Source organism: Hetaerina americana, unplaced genomic scaffold (genome assembly GCF_022747635.1).
Source record: "Hetaerina americana unplaced genomic scaffold, ioHetAmer1.1.p SCAF_15, whole genome shotgun sequence".
Lineage (NCBI taxonomy): Eukaryota > Metazoa > Arthropoda > Insecta > Odonata > Calopterygidae > Hetaerina > Hetaerina americana.
This window is the reverse complement of record NW_027286625.1, coordinates 1,699,312-1,719,350: the sequence shown is the minus strand read 5'-3', so window position 1 is coordinate 1,719,350 and position 20,039 is coordinate 1,699,312.

The following is a 20,039-nucleotide window of genomic DNA, read 5'->3' as shown; positions in this document are numbered from 1 at the left end:
TTTGGGGGCCATTCTCTTCCTAGTTTTGAATCACAAAAACCTAGGAATCGTAAAGTTGTGATCCCCAAGTGACGATGTTTTTTTTAATTCAACGCATTTCCGTGATTAATTAGTGTCTTCCCCTTTGCACGCACGCAAAACATATAAAATCTTTCGACCGCCCTAGTAATTTACAATGGCAACCTTTTTGGGAATCATTTGGCACCCTAATGATGTCCTCGGTTGTGAAGATATTTCGCCCGTGACCTCGAAAATGTTGAGGTAGACGGGATTCGAAGTAACCCTCCCATGGAAGGTGACGGAATCGTCCCACCTTCCTTGAAGACGACCCATTTCGGGCTCTTAAGGCGATTAGGAAAGTTGACACGAAGGCGTGGAATGGACAGCACCCTTCTGACTGGTCTTCTCCCTTTCTTTACAGCCCACACGAAACGGTAGGCGTGGGCGCGTACCATGGCACAGTGCACCACGGAATCCGCGCCGGGCTCCCTCCTCCGTCGCCCGAGGGACGAGACGCCATGGGCGCAGTCGGACGTCGTGGTTGGCGGCGGGGGCCACCCCATACTCGGTGGCGGCGTCAACCGGCGCCCCCAGGGGGACGGGGGGACGACGGCGGCAACTGCCGGGACGTCTCCTGTGACCTCGGCGGCCACCACCCCGACCCCGTCCGGCGCCAAAGGTCTGCTCAACGCCCCCGGCCAGAACAATTGCTTCCTCAACAGTGCTGTCCAGGTGAGTGGGATGCGGTTTTCCCTTTCTCTCTTTCCCTCTTTCTCCCCCATTCTCTCTCTCTCTGTATCTCTCGTTTTTTGTTTATTTTTTCATTTTCCAACTCTTTCTCACCTCCGCTTTTGTTTGGGAGCTTTTGGAAAAGCACGCGTCGGAAAGTTGGACACGCCCTTCATTCCCGCGAAACCCAAATGTAGGGTTGCCCAATTTCCTTCGCCGAGTGCCGGTGTGTGTCTAATAAAAAGGTACGGTCGAACGGGTGCCGGCAGTCAGTATACGTGTGAGCCATATTTAAGCGTCTAAAAGTCTCTTTACATCCGATGGTGGATCCATTGTTTAATGGAGTTTAAAAAAAATATATTAAGCGACATCTCATATTGAAATGATATAATGCTAGTGGCCTCACAATGTTTCATGAAAACTCGATATTTAGCTTCCTATTATTGTTAATGTGCCTGCCTATACGAGAGCTTTGCTACGCTTATTAGCACGAAGCGAATGGTTCGCAAGGCAAATCTGAAATATAATGGTCAGCTTTCGAAAAGTAGCCCTTGGTTCTTTTACTGGAACTGAACTGTGGTTTTAGCGATAGTGATTTATCTATTTTCCGGATCGCTTGCTTTTTAGTCTTTGCTTTGTATAATTTACCGAAACTGTTAATCTTATCTATTTTCTCCCAAATTATTTTTTCTCTGATATTGAATAAGAGTTAATTCAAAATAATGAAAAATGGTCTGCAGGGTTTTTTTTCAAGGGCATTGTTTTATGCAAGTTACCTATTATGTACGGCGTGAAAATTGATTTCCGATGAAGTTTGAGCAAGCATTAAGCTATACCTACGTAGCAGAATTCGTGGTTAAGCTTAGTTAGCTATCCATATTTTATCATTGCATTTTTACTTAATGATTTTTCTCAATGCAATTTGATAAAAATAGACCTATAATTCGGCTTCGTGACGGATATTCGACTCTGCTCCGAGGATAACTCGCCCGTTTGTTAAAGCGTTAGATTTTCCTTGGCTTTAATTGACTTTCAAAGATAAGTGTCGCCAGGAGTCTCGAGAATATATTTTTGAAAATCGAGCGAAAAGTGTACGTCATCGCTAAACAGTGAATCCATTGTTTGCATGTCGTCCAAAGGCTGGAATTAATCTTATCCGAATTGGAAAAAAAATAACGTCTGGAGCACTCGTGACAGACATCGGGGTAACTAGTTTTGCCAAACATAGCTTTCAGGTAAAAGTGAATATTTTTAATATCTTCACGAGCAATCATGCAGAAACACGAAGGATTTGTGACGCCTCTGCGAAATGGAAACACGATATTATCGATCGTTGAATTATAATCCCCCCCTTATTTCCATACTGGACTATAAAATAGGAGTAACTAACCGTGGGTGCTTCCCCCCAACTAGGTAGGTTGCGTCGGCGGTCCATTTGGCAGGCATGCACGTTACGGTCCAACCTTGCTTAATAAAGCTTGTGGTACGGACTTGTTCATTTTCCTCGGGGATAACTTGCATGTGACAGAACTGAACACCTGGGTGAGTCGTCAGAGGGATTGCCCTAAAAACCGGTGATTTACTTTCTGATAATTGGCACATAATCGCCAGACTTCGCGGAGGTAGTTCTGGTTTGACTACGTGACTTGACCAACCATTTTTGTTCACTTACGACTGTGCATTATTGCTGGACCTGGTGGCGGCGGGGTAATGCTTTCGCCTCCAACTCAGAGGTCCAGGGTTAGATTCCGGCCAAGGTGGGTTTTCTTTTACCTATGGCTTGGGTGTTTGTAATTGTCTCTTCTGTATGTATATTTAGGGGTTAGATGGAAGAAGTGACTATTGAGTCTCAATCTTGCCTCAAAAAAAGTCGTTAAATAAAGAAATGTTAAAAATGAAATAATCATTACGTCTGAGTTATTAGGACAGGCGTTCTACTGCCGTGATGGTTATTAATTTACGATCGTTGTGATATGATGTACCTACGTAAGGGCGTAACTTGATTTAAGCTCCTCTTGCAGTTTAATTCGTTTAATTGAAAGAAATCGGCATTATATTAATTGTAACTGTGACGTATATTATTACCAAATGATCAAATTTCATATGGTTTTAAGTTAACTTTGCCTTATTTTGTTTTAATTTGCTCACCCTCTGTCCACAATGAAGACTTGCTTCTAGAACAGTGGCGGCATTTTCACCTAGCGATTACATTACGTACCTGCAAAACTGACTATTGATGATGCGCATATTTTTGCATTAAATTGTATGAAAGGGGTGAAGTTTTTTTAAAAATTAGTTTTCCTTTGAATCCGGAATATATTAGCGCTTTCAAATGAACGTTTTTTTGGGTGCTAGTTTAGAGTGCCCGCGAAAGTTCATGTTAAAAGTTCACACTTTAAGAAAGTATAATGCTAAAAGTAGTTCAGGAAACCCAAAACTTAAAAAAATCATCCCAGTGGATGAAACTCACTTCAAAGATGTTGAAACTTACAGAGAATAAGAATAAGTGACCCTGAGGCCTGAGACCCTGCCTTAAACGTTTCGATGGGATGTGGGGGTCGTTTGCCTTGGCGGCTTACTTGCAGGTTAACCCCGCCGTCGCGACGGTGCCTTCCTCCCAAGAGAAAAACAAAGGTTAGTCGGATAAAAAGACGTCTCGCCCTCTTCCAGAGCGCTGGATAAAGAGAGCGTGGGTAGTCGACGGCGCCGGCCGTGCAGTCGCTGTCCTTGGAGTGAGGAAAGGGGAGGGATGTAAAAGGGAACAGGGGAGAAGTTGAACTTCTTTTTGTTTTACTTTTTCTCTCTTTCCACCTCTTATTCGTTCGCTTGACTCACGAACGCGCCAAAACGGAGCGAGGGAATTGGTTCTTCGAGTCGTCGCATATAGCGTCGTGAGGGCGCCAAAATGGTACAGAGGGAAGAGTGATTTGTCGGATTAGGTTAACGCGCGCGCGCGCTCTTCGCCACTCGCAGCACGCATTGACGGCCCATGTTCGTCACGTGACCGCGGGATATTGCCCCCTTTCCCTCTTGTTCCGTCTTTTCTTTTTGTGTATCGGTTTGTTCCAGTGTTGTGGCTGCGTTAGTCTGTCTAGAGGTTTTACGCCCGGTCACGATCACGGCTCTAAGGAAACACCCCGATTCCAAAAAAAACATCAAAAGAGTTTCATCACGAGTTTCTCATGGGTTCGGGAAAATCTATCCTCGCAGTGTTTAATATCGCGGCTCTCTCAAAGAGGATGGCAGAACTGTTCGGATTCAATATTCCTTTTGAGTTACACCGCTTTCTGGCGAAATGAAAATTTTCTCTTTCATGCGGCCACGGCGAAGAGGGAATTAGTCGAATCGATTTTCTCTCTCTCTCTCTCTCTCTCTCTCTCTCTCGAGAGAGAGAGAGAGAGAGAGATGTAAACCAAAATTTGCCCTTGTGCCGAGCTCTGTCCGAGGAGTTGTGGTGGTATTTCAATTCATTTTCTACTTAGAAGAGAACGAGTAAAAGGAAGGAAACATTGTGGGGTACCTCAATCTCTTGAAGCTTCATTTTGCTTGATCGCACAATGAGATTGGCCACAGTGTAAGAGTTTTGTTTGGTGAATTGATTTGAAGGAATTCCATGTGGCCTTCGATTGAATAACTAGAAACGATCGATAAAAATAATCAAATTGCCGTAGAAGGTTACTTTTTTGATAGCATCGGAGTCTGTTGTCTTGGGTTGGGAGGAATAATCCTTTGCTAATAATCGGATTAGGATATTAAAGGTTCTAGGTTAAAATAGAAGACCATATCGGACCGGTGGTCGGATTTGGGTTTAATGGAATGAATAAGCAAAGGTCCTCCCGTTATGCCCTTTGTTTTTTGTACTTTTTCCTGGACCCTTTACGCTGGGTTTAGTGTTCAGAATACCTCATCCCAACTATTTAGGACCATTTAAACTTTGAGTCTAAGCCTTCTGCTGCCACGTAATCCTTGAAAATGAGAATAGTGTTTCATTATTTCTCCAAGAAACTTAATAATACAACACAACATTTTATTGGGTCATTTGAATAAACTTTGAACGAAAAGCCTTTCCTATTATCGAAAAAAGTACGGGAAATACGCGGAAACTAGCCATAAGGCGCGGACCTTTAGATGTGCCAATTATCGGCACATGTTAATGCTGCCGCCTATGAGAAAGGAGAAAGTCGAGTGGCCGGCAAGCTGAATGCTGAAATCCAGGTCTGAGAGACCGAAATCCAAAGCTCAGCAATGGCTAGGGGCGGAATTCACTTAGACCCGTTGGAAGCCTTAGGAGTAATATTGTACGACCCCGCCGACCGTAAACAGTCAAAAAGGTTGAGCGTAGCCCTGCGTATTTTCTCCACGGGCGATGCTGAGCTTTCCACCCCATCGCGTTCACACGCTCCCGACTTTCCTCGCAATTAAGTATCCAGGTTGGTGAATAAAAGATGAACGGCGCGCGTAATCCATAGCGCAGGCGGCGTGGGATGAGCCCTCCGCCGTTCGTGAGATATGCGTGATGCCCGCGGAGATGATCAAGCCTTCCGTCATCGCTCCCGCGTTTTCCAGCGCTCCCTCTCCGTTCGCCCATGGGCGCCATCCAGCCGGAAGGACCCCCTTTCATTCCTTCTCTCCCCTCTCTTTCTCTTCGTGATCTCTCACGCAACCGTCGCTCGCGGTTATTAAAAAAAATATATCGCTCTGGGTGAAAGTGATCGAGTCGGCCCTCGACTGTTGTTCTCGGGCGAGGAGGAAGAAAAAACGGGAACGAGCTCGCGAGAGAATAAATTGGCGATGGCGGCCGCGGGGGAGGAATGGGTTTCCCCGAGTCGCGCCTGAAACTGGGCGCCAAACACGCGGTAGGTGAGCGCACGCGAGCTTACAGGACGCTGTATTATCTAGTGAGGAAAATAACCATTTATCAATGCACTATCACACTATATCGAATTTAGTGATACTTGTGTCAGAGTATATCGACCACCAATTGCTAATAATAACGTGAATACTCGGTAGTTGTGCTAAAAATAATGATATTAATTTGGTTTATCTGATTTTATAATAGTTATATGACTTTTTCGTTAAGTTAAACATTTGGAAAGGTTGAGTTTAGGAATATATGACTAATACACCGAGAAAATTAAAATTTGTTTTTGCCTTTAAAATATGTTTCAAATTCGATATGAATGACTCCGCATGTATAGTATGTTTTACCAAAACAATGGTCATGCCTAACCAATAGGATGTAGATGTATGTAATGCCTGATGTAGATCTTATATATTCCATAAAAATGTTCTTAATTATAATTTTTTTCAATTCAATTACTTTTAGACGTTTTCCTTTTTGCAATTAATTATATTTAAAGCAGCGATAACGTCAATTACCTCTTGCCCCTCTATTAAAATTGCTATCGTGTTTTTCAACGGTTCATATTTAGAACGAATATGAAAATATTTGCGGGAACAATTCTTCTTTCTCGGCAAAAAATAACAAAATTATTTATTAGATCCCTTTTCGTGTTAAACTGAGGACGATCCTCGTTGGTGGTAGATTCTCTTACGGACACAAAATTCCATGTTTGTTTTCTATTAGCAAGTCGGAAGCTTAAGTTTAATGTGCTCAGATATTTCATTTTTTCTCCCTGATGGCTGAACCGGCAGACCTAAACAAGAACGGGTTGTTATAAATGCGTGTGAAATTGCCCATGGGAACGGATCAACGGAGGAATTAGCAATCCAACCTCCCGACCGAGCGTTCGTTATCAAGACGGGTGATAGACGCTTGCTTAAATCCTGAAAATCAGCACTCCTATATTCTAATAATACGTTAGAGTAAAATGGTGTTAAATAATAGTATTTTGCGGATAATAATTTAGGGTTTAGATAAAAATTGATGACGGCGACAGTTACAGAAGACTATGAAGACTACTATGAGCGAAGTAGTTGGATGTAATAACACCCAGCAGCGAGCTCCTACATATTACCAGAGTCTAGCCCGTAGGAATACAGGAATAAATATTATTTTCAGTGCAGTTTTTCACTGTAGGCAAGCTCGTGCATGCATCCGATTTCGTGTTGGAAGAAAGAAATAAAGGAATCTTAAATAAATATGCACAAGAAAACTTCTTAGAGCCACAACTCTCTCGTACCTTTTCACGTTCCCTTCACCTCTTCCCCATCTGGCACCTTCTTGAAAAATTCGCCGAATCTCCCTGAAAATTCTTTCAATCTGTCCAATGTGTGCGTTCCCCTAGAAACCAATATCCATTGAGAGTCTTGATGGTGAATGTGAAATGTTTTTCGCGGGCGTTCCGTGCAGGTATGCTTTCAAATCCAGTTTATTCTCACAGGTGCGTGTGGGGTGCAATTTTCTGGCGGTAAAGCATGTTTTTTTTGTAATTACTTCCCCTCCCTCAGTGATGCTGTTCACAGGATTTTAATAAATTCTCCATGGGGGAAAAAAATTCAAAACGCTTCTCCCCTTGAAAGATTTCTTTGGCAAATTTTTCGACGCGACGGAATCCACCCTCGCTGTCTGTGGCGGAGGGGATCGTCGTACGTGCGTCATAAAAGTTGATCCGCGCGGTGATGGAAAAGAATTTTGGCACGCGATGATCTTTTCGCGTCTCTGGAAACATACGGCCAAGCGAGGCGGCTGACTGAGATGACGCGGCCAGCATCTCAAAAGAGATCCCCCCAGTGCGAGATTGGACGGCCAAACACGTTCGTCGCTCACGAAGGGGGGAAGGAGGATATGTCGTACTCCCTCCTCCTTCTCGACTTTACCTTTACGATTTTTCCATTTATTACTGGTTTCTCACCGGCGACGGAGGGGGGCAGGGAGGAGATACGTGAGGGGTGGATCACTCACAATGCAGGTCATGAGCTTCCCCTTTTGCCTCCGTCGACTACCAAACAAGATTCGCCGTCACTCTTGTATTTATGGCATCAGGATGTTTGTTGTCGGTAAAACGAGCGCGTGGTGTTTGTTCCGGTGGGAAGAGAGAGAGAGAGAAGAATCTTTAGTCTCGGTGCTTCATTCAAAAAGGTAACTTTTCGAGTCAACGAGAAGAGAGGTTGAAACCAATTCCACGTGCATGCGTCTTGGTTAAGTGACACTGTTGGCCCTTTTGTGTGTGTGTGAGGATTTCCGCCCTTTTTTTCCCTCTGCTTACTTGTATGCGTGGGTGTAATGGGAGTGAGCCTTCGGTTTATTCGCAAATATCTCCCAGAATGGTGCACACGAGGCATGGATTTGGGGGTAGGGGACGGCAAAGTTCGGCATCGATGGACTGGGTAGGGTTGGGTAGGTGATCGAGATGTAAAAGTGCCACTCGCTCGACCACTCAAAAAAGTTTTTATTAATTTAAAATGACAGATTCGATATTTTCGTTTTTATTTCGGTAGCATTGAAAAAAAAATTCACTGAAAATCGGAGAATCTCTCCGAGCTTCACAATTGATTTGGAAAAATCGGAGTCCACGTCTGTATTAGCACAGTGAGCCGAAGGACGATACCTTTTTTTTGGTTTCCCGTTTCGGAAAGACTTTTTACGATCAATAAAGGTAAATCCTATTCTTAGAGCTCCCGTGAATGCTGGGAAATTATTTTATCACATGGAAGTCATATTTTAGAAAGATCATGTGAACAGAAATTCAGAATGAGAATCATTTCAACTCTACAATAATTTGACGAAGTGCACTATTAAACTTCAAATTCAAATTCAATTCGTGTCTTGGGAGTACAACATGAATGTGTATATTTCACGATGCCACTTAGATGCGGTGAATTTCATACTTGCAACCTGCCCTCGACTTTTGTGTAGTTCCGTGCATTAACCTATGCAGTGATGAATTCTGGCAAGGTGTGCTATCCGAAGCCCAACTATAAGATTAAATATCTGATGCCGATATTGCGATCAACATAGGTGGCCATAGGCTTGGAGAGGTTGTGTGGTAATCATCGACTCGGGAAGGACTGCCCGAAATCTTGACGAAGACTTTGCTTTTTGATATCGCACCCTGGCAGAATTCTAAATATCCAGCAAGCTCAAGCCATCTGTCGCGATGAATTTTTCAGTGATATTCCTCTCTACGGACGCGATACGTAGTTGCCTCTAGGGCTTTTCTAATGCAATGTTCCGTCCATTTAAGGGGAGCATTACTCGGTGGACCCCTCTACGTATTCAACCAAACAAATTCACGGAGTGCTGATTGTGATATTTATCCATCTTAAAAAAGCATCGCCAATATCGATTTTATTTTTTTTTAACTATCTCGGTAATCGAGCCACTGTCATAAGAAGGATAGCTTTGTTCAGACTGCACCCCCAAAATAGGTGGATCATGGTTTAATTGTTAATAAACATAGAGATCAGCCTATTTTTCTTGCAATTCGGGTATTCTTTAGGCGGAGATTGATTGTTGCCTAGCACGCATATCCCCGCGAGAGCGTTCATGGTCTCCAAGAGACCGCACGGCCCCCTCTCAGTTCATCGGAGAGGGTGGGAGGAGTGTGGGAACAGAAGAAGCCATGCAAGCGATCAATTTACCACCCGTTGCCAGGTAGTCCACACGCTCACCAGAAAGCACGCGTGATCGCTCCCGAAACTGAATTCGGTGCTTATAGTGAGTGAACCGTGTCCGAGGGCGTCTGAGCCCTTCACCCTTATGTCCATCCCTACATAATAATTTGGAACTCGTCTGGTGTTCAGTCTGCGTATTTTTTCCGCGCGGAGAATTATTCTCCCGTCGGGCAAAGGCAAGGATTTTCGGGGAGCGCTGGTTGTGCTTCTGCGAGAAACCTCCTGCGATTGCCTAAGGGAATTGAACTCACTGTATCAACGTTTGGGCGTGCATATAGGTTGCAATAAGGGTCTTAATTAATAAAGGAAAAGGTAATGAGGTGACACAATTGTTAAAGTCACAGTCAACTCCCGGCTTCTAACGTGGAAGTATTCGGTCTAAACTGTATCGATTTCAAATTTTCCTCATTTCTCCCTTTTTCAAAATATGGCTTTCTTTCCTAATCGATCAAATGACGAACGTCATACATATACTTATTACAATGCTATCGATGTCATTAACGGGTGGAATTCTGTTTCTGACATTCATATACTATGGAACGTTTTCCAAGGTCAGTATATTGCAGTAGAAATTATTGGAGACATTGTAAAACATGAAATAAAAACTTAAATATTCGCCAAAATGTAGAATTGTCTGATAAAAAATTAATTGTGGGATTAAGGGTAATCGTCATTCAATTAATTGCATAATGATTTTAAGAATATATTTCAATCCCAAGTATTTTTGCTAAACTAGATTCGAATCCAAAGTAATTGCAGTTTATTCATTGGCTGATATTCTTTATATATATAGTATATCCGTTTCCCACCGCCACTATAACGTTTATCTTACAAGTGGCGAATTTATTTTTGTTTAGAAGAGCTTACCTCGGAGGGCACTTAAAAGTGAGTACGCCGTCCGTCGGATGGGACGGTAAGCTGCGGACCCCAAGGCGCCCTTCGTTAAGAGTAAGCTAATGCCGACGCCCGGTTCCTCTCCACCCTTCATCCTTTCCTATCCATCACTAATGGACCCAATAGCCTCAGCTATTTTTCGTTACCCGTAAAACTATTGCTACTCTTTCCTTATGTTCTGAAATCATGCATATGAGGGCACAAATTAACACACAAGTCATTTAAGGCAGGCTTATACATCTTCTCTGTGGGAGCAGTCACTTTCCAAACAACCATTTAATCTAAAAAGATGCAATTTCCTCTCACTGTTACTCCTTAATCGTTCATAGAAAACATGAACACCGAATTATCAGTCCCTGGTGGTTGTTTGCTGTTAAATTTACCTTTATTTTCGGATTGTTAATTCAGAAAATTATTTTCGTCGAACATAAGGCCAAGGGGGTTTTTAATGAACTCTTTGTTCGGCTCAGGGACTCATATAGTATGTTAATTAAGTCCTTGGTCATTAGTTTTGTCTTTTGAATTCGTGAGGCGACGTAATTTCCATGCTGTTTCGTTTCGGGCAACCACGTTTCCTTCGCGAAGAAAGTGTTTCGCTCTGAAAGAACACGGTTTAACTTTCACGGGATCGAAGATGAAATATGGATAGCTCCCGAGGGGGGGATGGTGGAGTTAGCTGTGGGGAAGGAAAAGGTTTCCTACGTCTTGGCGCCGTGTAGACCCCCGCGCTTCCCTCCCCCCCACGTGTTCCCCCAACCCTGCTCCCCCCCCCTGGTGTATTAGATGGCTGCGATTGTGGACACGTGACCGCCGACCCAAGTCGATGGCCTTTCGCTTGTTCCTTGGCGTCGTCCGCGGGGAAGGGGGGGGAGAGATTTTTCCCGCCGTGCACCTCTCCTTCCCCTCCCCCCTTTTTTCCTCTTTCGCCTACCGCCCCATCCCCCTCTCAATACCTCATATGTTTCTTAATGCCCCTTCTTCTCTCCCCCTCCTCACTTTTCCCCCACGGCATCGTCAGTGGGATGGGGTGCGGGGAAAAGTGGAAGGGTGGGGAGGAGGTAGGGTTTTGGGGGTGGTGGGGAGGTCTGGGAGAGGGGAAAAAGGGATGAAAGGGGGAGGAGAAGAGAGGGGAGACGGAGAAGAAAACAGGAGAGTGAAGCCAGATCGTGACTCTTCGGAGTTTTATAATGGAGGAAGGGGATACGATAGAGGGTGACTTGGATGCGGTGGGAAGAGGGAGAATAGTGCTGCAAGGAAGGAGAAAACGTAAATAAAAGGATCATTTTATATTATTTTTCCCCGGGGGTGGCGGTGAGAGACAATGGGATACAGTATGGGACACTGGGTTCATTGTTTTAACCCCTCCTGCCCGCTCCCTCCCCGTCCGCTACAGTGGTACGTGGGTTAGGTTCTTGATGTGTAGGGTGTGTGATAAAATACTACCAGAATATGTTTGTATGACTAAAATGAGAGATGCCTCCTAGATTGCTGTGGGTGGTAATAAGAGTCGGTTCGGGGGTGTTCGACTTTTTCTTTTTTCCCCTTCATTCAAGCTTGATTCTCCTTTCAGACACCCTCGGACATCGCAGGCTACAACTGTGAATGCGTCAACTGCCCACGTCCCAGGGGATAAATTATTGAAGGAAATTAAGTCTAGGTGTGACCTCTTGGCGCATGGTAATTTCTTTGCTGTCGAGGTCATTTCGTGGGAAGCTTTTTAATTGCAAGCTGTTAATTGTAATATAGATTTTCAGCATCACTCGTTCGGCATTAATAAACCTGAGTAGGGTTAGTTGACGACACATACTGCCCCTGGTAATTAAGTACAATTAAGGTTGTTAGCTGTTACTTGAGCAAAATAAAAACGTTTTGGCTGTTACTGCCCAGTAGATTATTGTTGTCGTAGTCCTCTAAAAGTCCGGATGTACTCCAAATAAAACGTTTGGCAAAAGTAGTGTCCATTGTCTTCGCCGTACTCATTGATGATGTGTTGATCATCTTCGTGAGGAAAAATGCTAGAAGCTATAGGTAAGCCAATATAGTTGTTGATAAGATACCCAAAATATTAGAATTTTGTTCACCACGTGACTTTGGTGAGGGAAATTTTTAGCACAAGGTTACTGCACACGTTTGTCTTATGAAGAAGGTCACTGGGTGACCAAAATTATTTAAAGTATTTTATTTGCATACATATTGTCGTATCGTAGGCTATTACCAGATTGAGTTTTGGGAAATACATATTTTTTCAAAAATAGTAGTCTGAAATCACCCTCTTATTAAATCACTCCGGAATATCCATCGAAATCCATAGAAAGCTGTCCTGGTTGCTATGGATTTTTATGAAAATTGCGACACTTTGTCGAGGATTTCCGCGTAAAGTTTGCAATAGTAGTTTTCTATTTGGAAAGATTGTTTAATTTATTTCCCCACTCCTTACACAATTTCTTCAATAATCTCTAAATGAAGACGTGTCCACGGTAATTCACACACAGCATCACCAGCTAATCATCAACATTTCGTACCTTCCGTGTTTGACCTATACGGTTGTCCCCCGCGAACCGTTTATGAACTCTTGTGGACAACGGGAGTTATCCTTTTCCACATCCCGTAGATTGGAAAATTCCCCGGGGCTGGCCACCGCTCTAAAGAAACACCAAATTTCGTCCCGAGACCGAAGGGCTAATTTGTGTTGTCGACCGTGTGGGCAGCGGACTTCCAACCCCAGTACAGAAATCCTCACGCCTGGCGGAAAAGAAGCCGCTCCGTCGTAAAGTGACCTCGCGCCCTCCTCTCTCTCTTGCCCGGGGCTAAAAGAAAGGCAAGAAAAAAAATGAATAAAAGAGGGGTGAGCAGGCGTGCGCGTCTGTTTTCCTTAGCATACGCGCTAAGTTGTGCGTGCATTAAGATATGAATGGGTGGGGTATGAAAAAAAGGGTGTCGCGGTCGTTAAAGGGCGGGTCGGTGGATGTCTCCTGAGTCTTTTCTCCCCCCCACTACATCCCGTTGTGTAAACACAAATAAGGAGGGCCACTTCCCTTTGTGTGTTTTTCTTCAGTGTTGATCCAAGGTAGGGGCTGTGGGGAAGGGGAGTGGGCGATAGCAAGAAGTTAAGAGAGGACGTAGGTTTGAGGTGCGAATGGGAAGTGTTTGTGCAAGGGGCAGGTCGGCAGTGGAGATTTCGTTGGATGTCGGAGAGGTTGTGCTAGGCGGTTGGAACGGGAAAATCACGTATATGGCACGGATGGCAAATTTCGGAGGTTTCGGTCTTTGTGACGATAGAAGTTAACTTAAGGTGTATGGCGTGTATGGATTCAGCCATATATGGGTCCGTCATCTTTTGTGTGCGGGTCCATCTAAATGCAGATATCGTGCTCGTTGGAGAATTATCATCGCTTCTAATGGTTGTATATTTAAATAATATTTGGTATCGCGGTATGCCGCAGCGTTCTATTTAGACTAACTTGTTTATGAATGTAATTCAATTTAGATAATGCCGACATTAAACATCTACGTTAATGTTAAACCCTACAAAATGAAATAATTAAAGTAATAATACATTCACCAATTAATACTTATTTCCTTCAAGGCTATATAATTAGTTGAAGCGTTCTAAATAGTTAAAAATTGCTGCTGTTAATAGGCGATCTTCTGTTCGTTAACTTTTCTCCATCTATTGGCCACTTTCTTGCTATGTATTTAATTTCGATGCTATGTGATCACCTGATCTTGAAAATTAGAATCGCAGTGTGATACCGCAGGAAATAATTCAAGGGCTAATATAATATGGCACCAATTTAATGAACATCGTTGCCAGCTAGCGCCAACCACGTATCAATTTCACATGCTGTCGTTGTCGTGATATCATGCATGCTTTGGAACAAATTCGTCGTAATTTTAAAGTTAAAATTAATTACCAGATGTATGCAAGCATTAGTTATTCATAGGCGTACTTTCTTCGTTTTCGTAGATTCGTTCTTAAGCTTCTCTACGCCGCAGATACTCTTGAGGTCGATATTGATTCATTCGTTCCCTCCGTCCCAGTTCAAAAGTTCTTACCGAAGCATCAACCCGGCGTTGTTTTGGTTCGTGCGCCATCACACACACCCGACCTCACGTTCGCCCAAAAGGCCAAGTCCAGCCGCGCGAAAGATCGCCGTGGCAAAGACCTCAACTCGTGACGTTGCATACAGTGCAGCACCACGGTGGGTTGAGTGGGGGTGATTGGGGGGGAGGAGGTTAACCGACGCGGCGCTTACGTCCCTCCTCCGCTCCACTCTCCCCGCCACAACATCCCGTCCCACCTGGGGCATAGAGGGGCATAGTACGACGCAGGAGAGGAGGGGGCTTTTGTTCGCCCGGGCCGCATGAGTACAGTAATCACTGGAGGGACGAGGGGGGCTGGGTAATAGAGGGGGGATTATGGGCCCCCTCGCTTCGTGACGTTCCGCGGGTGACTCTGCTTCGGTGCCAGACACACACGCTCTTTCACTTTGAGGAGGTGGGAGTATTGAGGGAGGAGGAGGAAACGTCTGCGATGGAGTGGAAGAAAATAGTAAGGAGATACATATCTTGTATATGAAAAGAACACGAGACAAAAGAGGGCAAATGAAGTGGGGGAGCGATCATGTTCTGGGGGGGGATTGCGGTGGGGGATGAGAAGAGTGGGTGGTCGGTCGGTGGGCTTTCATAGGAGGGAGGGAAAGGGTTTGGGGGTGTCGCGGTGAGGCGGGAGAGGGGGTGGAGCGGGACACGAGGGCAACAAAAGGAGATAAAAAGACCGTACCGGGACTGAGGGAAGGAGGAGAAGGGTGTTGTGTGTAGGACGGGGAGGGGTGCGAAGTGTGCTTCGGACCAGGAGGGTGTGGGGGAAGGCGGGGGAGGGAGACAGAGGCAGAAGAAAAGGGAGAAAAGGAGGGCAAGACGCCACGGGAGAAAGGTAGGGACCATGAGTGGGCGGGAAGGAGAGGGAAAGGGTGGGGGGAGGTTATTGTGTAAGGGAGGGTGTTTTGTTTAATTAAATGCTACCACTGCGGCCATATAATTTTCTTTAAATTATGCATACATACCATCATCGCAGGATTAACAATTAATTTATAGTACCCAGCATTAAACAGGCGTCCGTAGAAACCTCGATTACAAACTAACTTCTCCTCTCACTATTCTCTTCAATAGCTGATGGTTTTGGAAAATTATCCGTGCAAAAAAGGAAATCTACCGAAAGGCCCTCCCGTTCCAAGACGAGTTTCGAACTCGTGACTTCTGTTTCGCGAGCGTTCGCATCACTGGATGAAGTTCCTTAGTATGACTACCAACTGTGACTGCTCATACGAAGCCAGATTTGAAGTTTTTCTTTACTAATTTGCCAGCGTGGTGAGAATTTTGGATGTATTGTATCATACACTTTCATGATCCTCTTTAACGTTTACGCAAGTCATCCTTCATTGAGACAATCAGTCATTGGAATAAGCTAATTGGACCCTGGGTGTTTTTCCAAAGTGTCTGATCACCTGCGTTCAACGGAAGAGCAGTTCGAAGCTCATAAAGGTAAAAAAATCACGTGCGATGTGGCAGAATCATTTCATTTCCGCTCATATCTGCGATGCTATTTTTCTCTCTTCGGCTTCGAATACGGAAAGTGAAATTTTCGGCAGAAAAATCGGGGAGCACAGAGTCGGAAACCAGGTGTTACCAATCACCTGCCCACTAACACACTTCATTAACCAGCCCTTTTCGCGCTTTCATTAAGGACAACCCGGCGTTTGCTGACTGGTACCATCAAAAGCAACGTGCAGGTGGGAATAGAAAAGGATAGTAGAAGACAATTAAGTTCAAATTCTATGACCCCATTCTAAATATTTGTTTACGTGTTTATTAAACTTTAGGACATTACATTGTTTTGGGTCCCTTGTCATATCATGACTTTTTCACTGTCTGCAACTACAGTAGTTCAATGGGTAGAGTAATCAACTGGACAACTGGGGGCAGGGTAATTCTGGGGGGGGGGGTTATTGGGCCCCACACCTGTGGTTTTTATAGCATAATCAAAGAGGATGCCTAGGTAGTCCAGTGGGTAGAGCGCTGGGCGACTGATCGGTGGGCCGTGTTGGCGCCTCTTGGACATATTCAACTTCACGGTTACCAGAACTTGGTGAGAATCTACAGACGGCCACTATCCCGTTTATCTGTGAAATTCACACACCGTTGGGCTTATTACGAGATCAGCCATATAACGTATCAAACCGGGTTGAACACTATTCTATTAGAATTTTTATATTTAAAAAATATGAATATCGATTTACAGTAACAACTCATAAACCGAATTTAAAAGGTCAAACTCTTGAATTTGGGATCTGAAATCTAATGGAACCGACCTGCTGAGTTGTTTGCTACAGCTTTTCGTCACGAATCAGTATTGTGTAATGGGCGAATTCAAAGAACATGCATGCCACCTGGCCTCTATGATTTTTACCTGTTGTCTGAGACACCATTTTACATTCAGATCAGGTTTTTTCCAATGTCGGACCGAAGCAGAGCGCGAAGTTGATGTATGCTTAGTTGCTGCCCGAAAATCGCAGGCACGCTCAAGGTGGCAGAATCCCGTCAAATGCAGCAGCGGCTCCGTGTAGCTAGTTGCTGCATCTGTCTCTGTAATCCCCGCGATGGACGTCCATGTATATCACGTTTCGATCGCGAGAACTACCGCGGACAATTTCTCCAAAACGGGTCCCTCTTTAACACGGGCGTGTGTCCATGAAATCGCTTCACGACGGCTCGACGAAATCCGGTAGTCTTACTTATCGTCGAGGTGGGCGGAATAGACAACAGTCTTTGGAGACAGCCGCGCCTATGGTAATTTTGTTTTCCGCCCTCGTAGACTGCCACGGCTGCAAGGTAGGGGCGCGTGGGCCTGTGGAAGACGTCCCTCGGGAGAAATGGCGGGAGTCGCCGGGATTGGTGGGCAGGACGTGGGGAGGGGACAGTAAGATGAGTGCGGAGGTGGATGGGAGGCGGGGTTGAGGGTGGGGGACAGGGAGTCGGGTCCGGAGGCGGGGAGATGGTGGGACGGAGTGGGGACAAAAGCGGTCTGACGGCTCTAGGAAGGGAGGATTTCCCCTGGAGGTGTTTTGGACCTTGGGGCACGTGCGCTGGAGACCACCGCGCGCTCACTCTCGTCAACCCTTTTTTTCTCTCTCATCTTCCTCTCCCCCATACCCGTTCCGTTGCGCTTCTTCCGTCCCCTCTACGACGTCTTCTCAGTTGGTGCTCGCCTCCACCCCCTCGAGGCCTCCCTACACTCCCGCCCACGCCCCCTCACCCCCCTTTGGATCATCACTTAGTTGCTGCGCAATGTTCCGTGTCGTACATACCCTCTCTTCCCCATGGCCATTGCGATGCGTGCACCGGATGCGTCGAGCGTCACGGTGCGGTCGACGAAATCGATCGCTTCCCCAATTCGCGGGATGCGACCGCCGTCAAATCGATCCCAGGGAACTTTTCGAACAAGCGCCTTCTTTCCCTTAATCGCTGCTGGCACTGCTGCCGACAGTTTCCGTTCGACGACGGCTTGAACAATACAGTTGATGACGGTCGATAATCCGATGGCAACATTCGATGACACAGACGAAATTTTCCAACTAACATCTCTCAACAGTTTACGGAACATAATTTGCGGTACCGTTTGTGCCCTCAATAACTTTTGTTTTCGCGAACTTGGAGACAGAATTTGAAACGAATGCAGAAAACGTAATTCGAGATTGATGAATGAACTCTTCTGCGTACTCCTAGCACCGTTACCCATTTTTGTGATTTTACAAGGTAGAGAATTACAATAGTATTGTATTGTATTATTAATTTTATTCCAGTAAATTAAAATTCAGATACAAAATTAGTGTAAAACGATTGTACACCATAGCGTTTTAATTTGAATCCTGTCCAGTGAACATTTCGCTTTGGTTCTCTAATAATAATTTATTAAGCATGGACAGGTTATCCGAATTACACATGCTACAGTAATGTCAATATTTGTAATTATAAAGCATTTTATCCTCAAAAACTGCCAAAATTCCTATTTACCCCTATAATATTGCGTCTTTAACTCAGGATCGGTCTGAAACCGACAAGTATAACATGTAAATCTTCACGTTAAGCGATCAGAATGACTACAAATTGCCGCGCTAAGAAATAAGTATGTTAATTGTATTTTTTTATTCGTATTTTGTATTTTTAGTACCCTGCAAGCCTCCGCCAGGATGTGTGGAAGAGGGCTAATACACACCAGACTAATTGTGACCCGAATATTTTTACCCCGATCGCGGTCTGACAATGGTTTTCCGATCCCTTATCGTTCTGGAAAAATTGACATCCTAAATCTGTTCTACACTTAATCTGTGTAATTTAACTGACGTGATCTCGCCTACTTTAGTACGATGGGGGTAATATTACTTTTTCAAAATTACTGCTTAAGAGACATCCTTCCAATTTATGCAAGAGCTGTAATTTAACCTTTCCTCCGTGAGTTATTCCCAGCGTAGCTCCTCTAGTATTTTGGATACGCTACTCAGTTTGTAATAACAGCGTTTTAAAAATCTAGCTCCTCTACGCATCACGCGATCCAATTTGGAAATTAATCCAACTTCGTGAGGATCACATATATTAGCAGCATATTCTAAATGACGCCCAAACAGCGAAATATAATATTTAAGTCCAACATTTGAGCAAAAAATTATTTTATTTTTCTTCCACCCAGAAGCTTGTCTCTCATGCGAAACGAGAGAAGTATGATATGCTTAGATATCGTAATTAATTTAAGTGTTGTAAAAATTATTTCAGTGGTTTGAATTATTTAACATATCTACATCTACATAATACCCCGCAAGCCGCCGCAAGGGCGTGTGGCGGGGGGTGTTAGGTCACCAACCGTAAAAAAGAAAAATACCACATGCAAAAAAACAACACGGAAAATTACACCCACAGCAGCGCACACACTCATGCAAAAATCCCTTCATCCAACACTCATGCTATCATATATACCGCAAAACCACTAAAAAACTGCACCCCATGATGCAGCACGAAAGCCATCCTACAACACGGAAGCCAGGACACAACAAGCAAGAAATTGAAACACCACATGAAAATGCACCACGAAACACTCTGCCCCCAAAGAGTCTTTAAAAGGCAGGGAATGCGACCCAACGTTGCAGGTAGCAGGAATTTCCCCCCGTGGAGAGGGACGAGGGATTGAAAGGGAAACTTAAAAACAGATGAACAGAACATGAATGAGGTCATTCGGGAAGAATGTGTTATTATAACAAGACACATAAGGTTAGTGGAAGAGCATGCATTTAAATACAACTAATTATTTTTTAGACGCTGAGGGATAACATATGATGGTGGCTTTGCAGAGTACCACGTAGATGTCGGAGTGTGTAAAAATAACTAAGATTAAGACGTATCATGGAGTGAAAAATCTCAAATTCATATTAGTTTTTGTAAGTCATGCGAACTTGGGATTCGCGCGGGAGTTCGAAGAAATTTGGCGCCGCGGCGTCGGTGTGGTGCCCGTGCGGTTGGGGGGGAGTGTAGAGGGGAGGGAGGGAAGGCGTGCTCACTCCGCTGTCTTTATGGGCACTTTGGCGGAAAAATACGAGATACTTCGGGTCTGAAATGAACGTTCACGTTGGTGGTGCATGGCAGTAATTTCTGTTTTTACGGACGGCTCAAGTTCTTTCGAACCGAACAGCCACTGCACACACTATTACCTCAATGCGGATCCTTCCGAATCGTGAGCGGGGTCCAGCCAGACCAGCAGACTCTTACCTTTCAGACCGCCCCACGGGGTT